The sequence below is a fragment of the Desmodus rotundus genome, chromosome 6, assembly GCF_022682495.2.
Source record: "Desmodus rotundus isolate HL8 chromosome 6, HLdesRot8A.1, whole genome shotgun sequence".
NCBI classification, from domain to species: Eukaryota; Metazoa; Chordata; class Mammalia; order Chiroptera; family Phyllostomidae; genus Desmodus; species Desmodus rotundus.
Genome location: NC_071392.1, coordinates 127,506,278 through 127,520,500, shown reverse-complemented (window position 1 = coordinate 127,520,500; position 14,223 = coordinate 127,506,278). Strand labels below are relative to the sequence as shown.

The 14,223-nt window shown below is 37.7% G+C and overlaps 1 protein-coding gene across 1 annotated transcript in view; it reads right to left on the bottom strand.

The window, feature by feature from the left end:
• The window catches only part of MACROD2 (mono-ADP ribosylhydrolase 2), a 2,068,729-nt gene that overhangs the window by 1,278,880 nt on the left and 775,626 nt on the right, over window positions 1-14,223 (bottom strand). The gene's annotated exons all lie outside the window — the stretch shown is intronic.

Below are 14,223 nucleotides of genomic sequence, written 5' to 3'. Positions count from 1 at the left end.
TTCTCCTTTTTTATTTTTCAGGTTTCGTTTCAAATAGTATCTCTTCAAAAATATTTTTATAACTACACACACAATCACACTTTCCAAAAAAAAACAGTATGTTTTTCCTTTATAACATTTTCACATTGTTTCTGTGTTTACTAGCTCATTATCTTTCTCCTTGTCTCCATTATAATGGATGATCCCTACATGTCTGAACCTTGAGGGTCCTATTCACTCTGATTTCTCAGTGTCTGGCATCTATGAGGTACCAGTAAATATTTGTTAAATGAATTAAAAAGTTCTACAAACAGATCACATTAATATTAGAAAGAAATTATAAAACCTAACATAAATGTGTATTCAGCAAAATATAAATGATGAATACCTTACCAAAATTTATATTCTACATTTTCCTTTAAAGGTTATGTTGTATTCAGATTATTCAGTTGAAACCAAATAAACCAGGAAATATTCCTTATTTTAAATTTCTTATGTAATTTTTTAGCATTTAACAAATGTTTAACTTAATGTAAAATTTCTAATGATCATCATTTTAACACAATTAAACTATAGAAGGCTGACCAAATCATATTAATTTCAATTTGAATAAATAAGAAATATTTCCCATACCTAGGTATTTTCCTTGTTGTACCAGAAGAATTACATGAAGATTTGCCTTTTAAGAATCTTAAAGGAAAAACAAAAGTCCTCTATTGGAAGTTATTTTTAGATGGTGATGCAGTGTGTAGGAAAAGTCATATTACCTATTCTCAAAGAATCTTTTAACAGTCAAAGGAATTTTAAACCTCCAAATTTGAGTATATAACTACAGATATTTACTTTCAATATCCATGTGAATTTGAGTCTCTTAAAATGAACATGCCATATTAAAGTATAAACCAAAGAGCAAGTGGGCCCTCATGTCCCATGAGGGCAGATTTTTATCCCACAAATTAAGGTATGACATCACTCTGCTAATGCAGACCTGTGCTGGTCAGTAAGCTCTTGTCTCTCAGTGTGACACCATCCATCTATTCCCCTGTTCTGTGATGCAGGAGCAGTGACTATAAAATACATGTCCTTTTTATTAGTTGGTTTCCTATTAGGTTCTACCAATGGGGGCAGTAGGAGGGAACTGGCAGGCAGGAGAGTGGGAGACAGGACCAGCTCCTTCCTTTCAGTCTTCATTGCTATCAGTGGAGTCTGGGCCAAAGCTCTTTACAGCAGCAGCAGCACCAGCAGCAGCAACAGCAGTTGGCCTCAGCATCTATGTTTTAGTTCTCCCAGTATCTTTAGATGTACCCTCATAGGTACCAGCTTGAGGAGGGGAGCTATACAGAGACCTTCCTCCAGTCAGTGAGGTATCAGCACCAGCTGGGAGCATCCCTCCTGAGAGCTGCAGGCTTGTTTTATGGGGTACTTTCTTTGAGTGCCTAGGACCTGTTAAATCTAACCTCTTCAATCTGTTTCCCCATTTTTAGATTGCTGCTAGCTCATGGTTCCTTTATTTGCCTTGTAGCTCTCCAACAGCTGTATAATCAGTTCCCTATCTTAAATTTTCTCAGTTGAAATAACTACTGTGGATGCCCACCTCCCAACTAGACCCTAGATGACACCGAGCAAAATGATGAAGGTGGCCTGCAGTGAACTAAAAGGAGAAACTAGCCAGGACATATGCTGTGGAGGGTAAAATGAAGTATTAGTATATTTTATTAATATGTTGGAGGCTCTTTTTAATATGAGGAATCTCACAAATTATATGAAAAATGTAAACTCCTATATATTGTACTGTGTCCACCACCCCAAGCCAACTCTCCTTCCATCATCATTTATCCCCCCTTTACTCAGTCCTATAGAAGTGTACCCTTGAAACCTATATAATTTTTTTAATAAATGTCACCCCAATAAATTCAATTAAAAAAGAAAAAATGTAGAAGTGTCTATTCAGGTCCATTGTCCATTTTTTAATTGGGTTGTTTGGTTTTTTGGTGGTGAGTTTTGTAAGTAGTTTATAAATTTTGGATATTAACTCCTTATGAGATATATTGGTGAGTATGTTCTCCCATTCTATGGGTTATCTTTTAATTTTGTTGATGATTTCCTTTGCTGTACAAAATCTTTTTAGTTTGATATAGTGCCATTTGTTTATTTTTTTTCTTTTGTTCCCTTGCCTGGGGAGATATATCTGATACAATATTGTTATGAGCAATATCCAACATTTTGCTGCCTATGTTTTCTTCTAGGATTTTTATGGTTTTAGGTCTAACATTTAAGTCTTGGATCCAGTTTGAATTTTTTCTTGTGTGTGATATAAGAAGATGGTCTAGTTTCATTTTTCTGCATGAATCTGTCCAATTTTCCCAATGCTATTTATTGAGTAAACTATCTTTAGCCCATTGTACGTGCTTGCTTCCTAGTCAAATATTAACTGACTATAAGTGTGTGGATTTATTTCTGGGCTCTGTACTATGTTCCATTGATCAATGTGTCTGTTTTTATGCCAGTACTGTGCTAGTTTGTTTACTATGGCCTTGTAGTAATAGTTTCATATTAGGATTAGGTAGTGTGATTCTTCCAACTTTACTATGGCCTTGTAGTAATAGTTTCATATTAGGATTAGGTAGTGTGATTCTTCGAACTTTATTCTTTTTTTTCTCACTATTGCTGTTGTTATGCAGAGCCTTCTGTGGTTCCATACAAACTTCTGAAATATTTGTTGTAGTTCTGTAGAATATGTCATTGGAATCTTGATAGGAATTGTGTGGAATCTGTAGATTGCTTTGAGTAGTATGGACATTTTAATGATGTTAATTCTTCCAATACATGAACACTGTATGTGCTCCCACTTATTTGTATCTTCTTCAATTTCTTCTTCAGTGTTTTATAATTTTCTGGGTACAGGCCTTTGACATCCTTGGATAGGTTTACTCCTAGGTATTTTATTCTTTTGGAAGCAATTATGAATGGGATTGTTTTCTAGATGGCCAATAGACATATGAAAAGATGCTCAATGTCACTAATCATCAGAGAAATGCAAATTAAAACCACAAAAAGATAACATCTCACACCTGTCAGAATGGTTGTCATCAAGAAATCAACAAACAACAAGTGCTGGAGAGGATGTGGAGAAAGGGGAACACTTTTGCACTGTTGGTGGGAAGGTAGACTAGTGCAGCCACTGTGGAAAGCAGTATGGAGATACCTGAAAATATTTAAAATGGATCTGCCTTTGATCTAGTCATCCCATTTCTGGGAATATATCCAAAGGAACCCAAAACAAATTCAAAAGAACATAAGCACCCCTATGTTCATTGCAGCATATTTACAATTACCAAGATATGGAAACAGCTCAAGTATCCATCAGTAGATGAGTGGATAAAAGAACTATGGGACACTTAAACAATAAAATACTACTTGGTCAGAGGAAAGAAGAAAATTTTACTCTTTACAACAGTATGGATGAACATGGAGAACATTATGCTAAGTGAAATAAGCCATCAGAAAAGGACAAATACTATACAATTTCACTCATATGTGGAATCTAATGAACAAACTGAACTAACAAGGAAAATGGGGCAGATTCACAGAGAACAGATGACAGCTAGTGGCGGGGATGGTTAGGTAGTAAAGAGATAGAGCAAAAAGGAAAAAGGACTCATGGACATGGAAAAATTTGGTGTTTGTTTGGAGGAGGGAGGTATCAGGCCACTAAATGGTAATGGAAAAAATACAATAATGATAAAAAATAATAAAAAGTATAGATTCCTTTGAGAACAAAAGCTGGGTCATATTAATAACTATTATGATGCTAAGAACTATTACTTATTCTGTCACTAAGGTCTTATTGTTGCAGTACAAGGCATGTAAAATGTTTAATTTTCAATCCACATTATAACCTAATGCAATAAGTATTATTACACTTCACACACACACACACACACACACACACACTTTTGTAAGAGAAGTAGAGCCCAAGATCACACAGCAATCAGTAACTAAGTGAAATTTTTTTAATTTTATTTTTAATGTATTTTATTGATTATGCTATTACAGTTGTCCAATTTCCCCCCCTTTATTCTCCTCTGCCCTGCACACACCTACCCACCTGCATTCCCCACCCCTTAATTCATGTCCACGTGTCATACACATAAGTTCTTTGGCTTCTACATTTCCTATACTATTCTTAACTTCTCCCTGTCTATTTTCTACCTTCCATTTATGTTACTTATTCCCTGTATATTTTCCCCCATTCTCCCTCCACCCCCTCCTTGCTGAATGTCCTCCATCTGATCTCCATTTCTGTAATTCTGTAATTCTTTTCCTGTTCTAGTTGTTTCCTTTGTTCCTTTTTGTTTTTGTTTTGTTTTTTTATGTTTGGTTGTTGATAGTTGTGAGTTTGTTGTCACTTTACACTTCATAGTTTTGATCTTCTTCTTTTCCTTAGATAAGTCCCTTTAACATTTCATATAATAAGGGCTGGGTGATGATGAACTCCTTTAACTTGAACTTATCTGGAAAGCACTTTATCTGTCCTTCAATTATAAATGATATCTTTATGGGATAGAGTAATCTTAGATGTATGTCCTTGCTTTTCATGACTTGGAATAGTTCTTTCCAGCCCCTTCTTGCCTGCAAGGTTTCTTTTGAGAAATCAGCTGACAGTCTTATGGGAACTCCTTTGTATGTAACTCTCGCCTTTCCTCTTGCTGCTTTTAAGATTCTCTCTTTATCTTTAATCTTGGGCAATGTAATTATGATGTGCCTTGGTGTGTGCTTCCTTGGAACCAACTTCTTTGGGACTCTCTGAGCTTCCTGGACTCTGTAGAAGTCTATTTCTTTCACCAAATTAGGTAAGTTCTCCTTCATTATTTGTTCAAATAAGTTTTCAATGTCTTGTTCTTCCTCTTCTCCTTCTGACACCCCTATGATTCGGATGTTGTAATGTTTAAAGTTGTTCTGAAAGTTCCTAAGCCTCTCCTCATTTTTTGAATTCTTGTTTCTTCATTCTGTTGTGGTTGAATGTTTCTTTCTTCCTTCTCATCCAAACTGTTGATATGAGTCCCAGTTTCCTACCCTTCACTGTTGGTTCCCTGTACATTTTCCTTTATTTCACTTTTCATAGCCTTCACTTTCTCCTCTATTTTGTGACCATACTCAACCAATTCTGTGAGCATCTTGATTACCAGTGTTTTGAACTGTGCATCTGATAGGTTGTCTATCTCTTTGTTGCTTAGTCACATTTTTTCTGGATCTTTTATCTGTCCTTTCATTTGGACCATTTTTTTTTTGTCTCTATGTGCCTGCTAATAGCAAGGGGTGGAGCCTTACATATTCACCAGGGCAGGGCAACCCATGTATCTCTGTTGTGGTATAGTCTGGATGAATGTTTCTTCTTTAACTCCTTGGTTGTCAGACTTCCATACAGTTCGATTTTCTGGCAGTTTTGGTTGTTTTTTGTTTTTTAAATTTGTTGTTGTCCTTCTTTTGGTTGTGTGAGGAGGCACAGTATGTCTACCTACACCTCCATCTTGCCCAGAAGTCCTGAAAATTTCCACCCATGTCTTTAGGACTCCAATGCCCAGGCTGCTCAGACTCATTTACCCATACATTCTTTTCCACAAAAAATGATTGAATCCTGTGCAAAATAGATGCTTAGTAAATGGTTGGGGTTTTTTTTTTTTTGAGTAGATGACAAACGAACACTTTTTTCTAATCTAAAATAACTTGGATTTGGCACCTTTATGATGTTAGCATTAATAAATAAACTAGACAACATTTTTGTTTGAGAGGTAACATAGATTTTGTGGCTACAGTTCAGTGATTGCACCACTCTAACAAATAAGGGACCCATCTGCTGACTAGAACAATGGTGAAGGTGGGTGAAGAAATTGATTCAACTTGGTAAATGGAATTTCCAACATGATAAATATAGGATGTTAATCTAACTCAAAGGATGGGAACACTACTGTTCAAGGTAACAGCTTGAGCTCTCTTTGCAAGCTGGGTAATCAAAGTCTGTTGAGGTTCACATGCTTTGCCCCAATGATTCCACAGGGCTGTATGTTAGTTCAGAAAATTTGCTTTATGTGTCTCATTCTTTCTTTTGATAGAAAAGCTTCATTTGTGAACAAGAGGGTTTTGGCAGATCACCAAATGATCATTCATACCCAGATAAACAGCTTTAATCTTTGAAAGCTATTCCTAACCACTATTCAGCTCCAAATAATGAATGCAATTAAAATCTTAAAGAACAGAAATAACCCGGCACTGGCACTGTGTAGGGGTATATTTATGATTCAGTAGGAGGGAGAAATGTATGTAGGGGAAAACAACATGTTCTATATTAAAATATGTGGGTGTACCCACAAATAATACAGAACCATTTAGTGCTAATCTAATATTCTCATGGATTATATGCAGAGGGAACTGGTGACTGCCATTACAAAATAAAATGTTCCATAAATTAAATCCCAAAGTAGACAATACATGGTGTGATACAAGCTTTATGATGGAAATTTCATGGAAAAAAGTGTCATAAGAGTATTAATTCTAAACATTATATAATTGTAGGATAAAAGGATATTCTTAATGTTGTGGAAAAAAGTATGTTTCCCTTGAGAATAGCAAAAGATTTTGCAAAATTTTAGTGATTCAACAGAATAATATAAATTAAGATTTCAAATTATGCTAATTTGAAATATTTACCAAGTAAAATACAACTATGTAATATAAATATAAATTCATGTATATATTAAAATATGAATTCACTAATATTTATATATTATGTATGTATTTTTGAATAAATTTGATTATTATAACATATAAATATTATATACTAAATTTATGGGTACTAAAAAGGGTTTGGTGGAATCTAAGGGGACGGAGAAAATAGTGATGAGATTTAAAAGTCTTTGATTCATGTCCCAGCTCATCACATGAGAATATTCAAAAATGTATAGTCATTTTGTCAATTCCTTTCTATTCTGCATGAGAAACCAAGGCACAAAAAAGATTACATATCCTGTCCTGGCTGGTGTGGCTCAGCGGATTGAGTGCCAGCCCGCAAAGCAAGGGATTGCTGGTTTGATTCCCAGTCAGGGCACATGCCTGGGTTGCAGGCCAAGTACCCAGCAGGGGATGTGAGAGAGGCAACCACACATTGACATTTCTCTCCTTCTCTTTCTCCCTCCATTCCCTTCTAAAAATAAATAAATAAAATCTTTAAAAAAAAGGAAAAGAAAAGAAAGATTACATATTCAGACAACATCAAAGCAAAACTAGGGGGAGCAACCAGTTCTTCTGACATCCGTTGCCTATATTTTTTGCCCCTATTTGATTCTGGATCTTTGTTTTCTCAATTGGAAAATTGGAATAAAAACTCCTCTGTAAAACCCACATCTTTTGTAAGGAACCAAAGATGAAGTACTCAGGAAAGAATTCCCAAATTATGGAGGACTGTAGGAATCATTACAGCACAGATATGATGCATTTCTTTAGTCTTGGAGTATACACACAGGGTCAAAATTTAAGTTCAAATATATGTTATACAAGCATAATCCAGTGTACTATATTTAAACAGAAATGGGTTCTCTCATTTTTACTCAATTGCTTTATTTGGACACTGTAGGACTAATTGGTTTTTATCATACTCTGAGCAAAAAAACATGCATATAAGCCATAACTGAAAATTAACAAAGCTTTTTCTTTACGGGAAACCACCATCTACAGCAGACGCTGTTGATACTTTGCATCACAGCCATTTGGCTCAGCTGAGTAAACCTGCAGCTGAGGACACTTCCTGGTTGCTGACAATTTCCCACCTCAAACACAAGTCTCTTTTAACCACTGCCTTTCCCTGGCACCCCCAAATTTTGCACAGAGTTGCAACCTGGAAGTCAATAGAGGAAATGCACAGAGGAGATATAACACGCCTTGGCAGCTCGCAAACAGTGTGTATAGCAAGAAAGGAGGTGTGAATAGGGGAAGCCTTAATTTGAGTGTCTGAGATCTAAACTTCACTTGAAAATTCATTCTGAAAACTGGTCTTTGCAAACTCAAGGTCAAATGTTAATGTGGCTCTTTTAAATTTGGGTCTTCAGGGTCTACTTTAATTATCTGTGCAAGGTAAAGTGATGCATAACTGGCAAATATATAAACACACACAATGCTGACCATGACAATTATGTCTGGCCTATACTACTCAAAAGATAATTAATCCCAGAAGTGCCAGAACACACATGTTCTTAGTGAAGGTCATTTTACTAGTCCTATCGTGTGAAATGGTGTTCCTTTTAAAAACAGAACAACTTCTTTTGGCTCAGCAGGCCAGTTTGGTTACTTATAATCCTTTTTATGGGAGAACCTCAAAAACATTGTATATGCTCCTTCTTAGCAACACCTTCAGCTTATATGTATGCAGAAAACTGCCTATATTCTGTCCTGGGCCTTGAAAGGGCCTTTGCCCCAAAGCAATAAAATCTGATAAAAACAGAGTAATGTTTGTTTTTATGAACCAAATTATCACGTTAGATTTGTTGAGCACACTGATGGGTATGGCATATTTGCAGCCTAGGAAACCAGTACAGTAATGTTACATGCAGTTTTTATTTCTAAATAAGTATCTGTATATGCAAAATATGCACTTGAAAAAAATCACCTATTGAAATAAATGGAAAATGCTGACTAAATTTGCAGATTTGAAATGTTGTTTAAGTTTGTTTAAACATAAGTGGATAAAAGCACATTTCTCATACTTAGAGATCATTTGAATATTCTATTTTCTCCTAATAAAAACACATTCTGAATTTTATTTTTAAGTGGTTGTATTTCAAAACCATATTTTTCCTCTTTAAATTTTGAACAGTTTAATTTTTATTTCTCATTATAATATATATACAATGTCAGAAAGGCCAAAACAGTTATATTCCTAATGTAAATGACTTATAAGTTTCCATTAGAATGTGTAGTGTCTGATAAATCTCCAAGATAAAAAGATATTCTTCCAGAAGTCATGTTTTTGGTCTTTGGTTGGAGGCGGAAGCTATTCTGGATTCAAGGAGAATCTGCAAAATGATATGATTTCTAATTCTGGCCAAGATGGAGGTGTAGATAGACACACTCTGGTTCTTTGCACAACCAAAAGAAGGACAACAACCAATTTAAAAACAGAAAACAACCAGAACTGCCAGAAATTCAGACTGTATGGAAGTCTGACAACCAGGGAGTTAGAGAAGAAACATTCATCAACACTGGTAGGAGGGCAGAGATGGGCAGCCGGGATGGGGAGGACACACAGCAAGGACAGTCCTATATTTGCATTTGGATAAACTGGGAGGAACAACTGGGGAACGAGAAATACCATACAACTCAGGGTTCCAGTGCAGAGAAATAAAGCCTCAAAACTTCTGGCTGTAAAAACCTGTGGGGGTTGCAGCAGTGGGAGAAACCCCCAGTCTCACAGGGCAGTCCATTGGGGGTACTCATGGGGTCCTAAAACATACATAAATGCATTCACCTGGGAATCAGCACCACAAAGGCACAATTTGCATGCAGTTAGTGAATTGACTGAAGCAGAGCAAGAGCTGAGCAAGCGGCATTGTTCCCTCTCGGACCCCTCCCCCACATACAGTACCACAACACAGCAAAGTAGGTTGTCCTGCCCTGGTAAACACCTAAGGATTCACCCCTTACAACATAAAAGGTGTGCCAAGACAAAGAAATATGGCCCAAATGAAAGAAAAGATCAAAACTCCAGAAAAAGAACTAAACAATCAGAAGATAGCCTACCTATTCGAAGCAGAGTTCAAAACACTGGTAATAAGGATGCTCACAGAAATGATTGAGCACAGTCACAAAATAAAGGAAGAAATAAAGGCTATGTAAAGTGAAATAAAGAAAAATATACAGGGAACCAACAATGAAGGGAAGAAAATCAGGACTCAACTATTTGGAACAGAAGGAAGAAATAAATGATCGACCTGAAATGAATGAAGAAACAAGAACTCAAAAAAATGAGGAGAGTCTTAGAAACCAGAGGCTGGGACAACTTTAAACACTACAGTATCTGGAATCATAGAGGTGTCAGAAGAGGAAAAGCAAGAAATTGAAAACTTATTTGAAAAAATAATGAAGGAAAACTTCCCCAATCTGGTGAAGGAAATAGACTTCCAGGAAGTCCAGGAAGCTCAGAGAATCCAAAAGAAGTTGGACCCAAGAAGGGACACACTAAGACACATCATAATTAAACTACCAAAGATTAAAGATAAGGAGAGAATCTTAAAAGCAGCAAGAGGAAAGGAGAGAGTTACCTACAAAGGAAGTCCCACAACATTAACAGCTGACTTCTCAAAAGAAACCTTATAGGCAAGAAGGGGCTGGGAAGAAGTATTTGAAGTCATGAAAGGCAAGGTCCTACATCTAAGATTACTCTATCCCGCAAAACTATCATTTAGAATGGAAGGGCAAATAAAGTGCTTTCCACATAAGTTCAAGTTAAAGGAGTTCATCATCACCAAGCCCTTATTATATGAAATGTTAAATGGACTTACCTAAGAAAAAGGAGAAGGTCAAAACTATGAACAGTAAAATGACAACAAACTCACAACTATCAACAACTGAACCTAAAAATACTAGAATAGGACAGAATCACAGGAATGGAGATTACATGGAGGGTTATCATCAGTGAGGGAGAGGGGGAGAATGGGGTAAAAGGTACAGGGAATAAGAAGCATAAATGGTAGGTACAAAATAGACAGGGGGAGGTTAAGAATAGTATAGAAAATGTAGAAGCCAAAGGACTTATATGTATGACCCATGGAAATGAACTAAGGTGGGAGAATGCTGGAGGGAGGGGGGAGCAACGTAGAGGGGGATAAAGGAGAAAAACAATGGGACAACTGTAATAGCATAATCAATAAAATGTGCTTAAAAATGGTAGGATATCTTTTGTTTTAGCTCTCAGGACACCTATATTGATTAATGAAAACTAAGAATATTTTTATTACAATTTACTTTAGGCATGTGATATACAGATGACAAAGATTTATTGCATTTATTTTTTCTCTTTTTTTGAGTAGATATGTGAGAACTTAATGCCATGTAGTTTTTGAAGCAAGCCTCAGTTTTTAATAGATAAGTTGAAACAGTTTATAAGAATTTGAAAAGAGCATCTTTAATTTAAAAAATATAGCAAGGGGACAATGAGGAAGAACCAAGATGGCGGCGTAGGTAGACACACTGCGCCTCCTCGCACAACCAGAACTGACAGAAAATCGAACAGCAAGGGGGACCAACACCAAGAAAATAGAAAATAAACATTCATCCAGACTGGTAGGAGGGGCGGAGACGGGCACCGGGGTGGAGAGGACTCGTGTGGCTGTGGCGGGACTGAGACTGGCTGAGTGTGGGACAAATGGCGCAGGCAGTCTGAGCACTAGCAGACCCTGCGGCCCCACATTTGCACAGATAAACCCAGAGGGCCGGACTCAGAGTGGCGGAGAGCGGGGCAGGCAGAGCAGCGGGTAGCACCCCACGGCACCACATTCGCCCACAGATAAACCGGACGAACGGCGGGGAGAGAAGCAGACCGCGTAACCCAGGGCTCCAGCTCAGGGAAATAAAGCCTCAAACCTCTGATTGAAAACGCCCGTGGGAGTTGGGGCGGCAGCAGGAGAGACTCCCAGCCTCACAGGAGAGGTTGTTGGAGAGACCCACAGGGGCCTAGAGTGTGCACAGGCCCACTCACTCGGGAACCAGCACCAGAGTGGCCCAGTTTGATTGTGGGTAGCGGAGTGAAAGATTGAAAGCCGGAGGAGAGTGAGGCGGCCGCCATTGCTCCCACTCGGCCCCTCCCCCACGTACAGCGTCACAGCGCTGCGACCAGCATTACCCCGCCCCGGTGAACACCTAAGGCTCCGCCCCTTAAAGTAACAGACGCGCCAAGACAAACAACAACAAAAAAATGGCCCAAATGACAGAACACTTCAAAGCTCCAGAAAAAATACAACTAAGCGACGAAGAGATAGCCAACCTATCGGATGCACAGTTCAAAGCACTGGTTATCAATATGCTCACAGACTTGGTTGAATCTATTCGAAAAACAGATGAAAAAATGAAGCCTATGCTAAGAGAAACAAAGGAAAATGTACAGGGAACCAATAGTGATGAGAAGGAAACTGGGACTCAATTCAATGGTGTGGACCAGAAGGAAGAAACGAACATCCAACCAGAAAAGAATGAAGAAACAAGAACTTGGAAAAATGAGGAGAGGCTTAAGAACCTCCCGGACGCCTTGAAACGTTCCAACATCCGAATTATAGGGGTGCCAAAAGGAGAAGAGGATGAACAAAAAATTGAAAACTTATTTGAACAAATAATGAAGGAGAACTTCCCTAATCTGGCAAAGGAAATAGACTTCTGGGAAGTCCAGGAAGCTCAGAGAGTCCCAAAGAAGCTGGACCCAAGGAGGAACACGCCAAGGCACATCATAATTACATTACCCAAGATTAAACGCAAGGACCTACATCCAAGATTACTGTATCCAGCAAAGCTATCACTTAGAATGGAAGGGAAGATAAAGTGCTTCTCAGATAAGGTCAAGTTAAAGAAGTTCATCATCACCAAGCCCTTATTATATGAAATGTTAAAGGGAGTTACCTAAGAAAAAGAAGATCAAAAATAGGAACAGTAAAAATGACAGCAAACTCAGTTATTAATGGCCATACATAAAACAAAAATGAGAGCAAACTAGGCAAACAACTAGAACATGAGGGTTGTCATTAAGGGAGTGGGAGGGGGAGGGGGGGGAAGGTACAGAGAATAAGTAGCATAGATGATAGGTGGAAAATAGACAGGGGGAGGGTAAAAATAGTGTAGGAAATGTAGAAGCCAAAGAACTTATAAGTATGACCTATGGACATGAACTATAGGGGGGGAATGTGGGAGGGAGGGGGGTGGGCAGGATGGAGTGGAGTGGGGGGGGAAATGGGACAACTGTAATAGCATAATCAATAAATATATTTAAAAAAAAAATAAAAAAAAAATAAAACCACAATGAGGTACCATCTCACACTGGTCAGAATGGCCAACATAAACAAATCAACAAACAAATGTTGTAGAGGATGCGGAGAAAAGGGAACCCTAGCACATTGTTGGTGGGAATGCAGACTGGTGCAGCCACTGTGGAAAACAGTATGGAATTTCCTCAGAAAACTAAAAATGGAACTGCCTTTTGACCCAGCAATTCCGCTGCTGGGATTATACCCTAAAAGCCCTGAAACACCAATCCAAAAGAACCTATGCACCCCAATGTTCATAGCAGCACAATTTACAATAGCCAAGTACTGGAAGCAACCTAAGTGCCCATTAGCAAATGAGTGGATCAAAAAACTATGGTACATTTACACAATGGAATACTATGCAGCAGAGAGAAAGAAGGAGCTTATACCCTTTGCAACAGCATGGATGGAACTGGAGAGCATTATGTTAAGTGAAATAAGCCAGACGGTGAGGGACAAATACCATATGATCTCACCTTTAACTGGAACATAATCAACAGAAGAAAAAAGCAAACAAAATATAACCAGAGACATTGAAGTTAAGAACAATCTAACAATGGCCAGAGGGGACGGGGGAAGGAATAGTGGGGAGAAGGGTTTTCAGGAACTACTATAAAGGACACATGGACAAAACCAAGGGGTAGGGTGGAAGCAGGGGAGAGAGGTGGGATTGGCTGGAGTAGAGGGGTGGAGAGAAAATGCAGATAACTGTAATTGAACAACAATAAAATAATTTAAAAATTGGAAAAAAAAAAAATATATAGCAAGGGTACCATTTAAAAAATTGATTTGAGGGATTTCTTCATACAGAGAAGTATAAAGAGGAAAATAAAGGTGACCCAATACCTCACCCCCCCAAATAAACCCTGTTAATATATATATATATATATATATATTTAAAAATCAAACAGTACTTAAAAGTAAATAATCAGAATCCTCTTATTCCTAGCAGTCCTTCTTTATCAAGGTAACCCCTATTAAAAATTACTTCCAGTATTGCTTATCCTCAGGTATTGCAGCATCACCCTAATGTGTCTGCTCACCCATCTGTGCATCTATCAACCTACTAATTCTTTCAAAAGATGGATAATATTACAAATGCTATGCAACCTAATCCATTCTTTATTGCTTAATATTTCTGGAACATTTTCCACTTCAGTAAAACTTTGCCTTATTTTTTATAGTT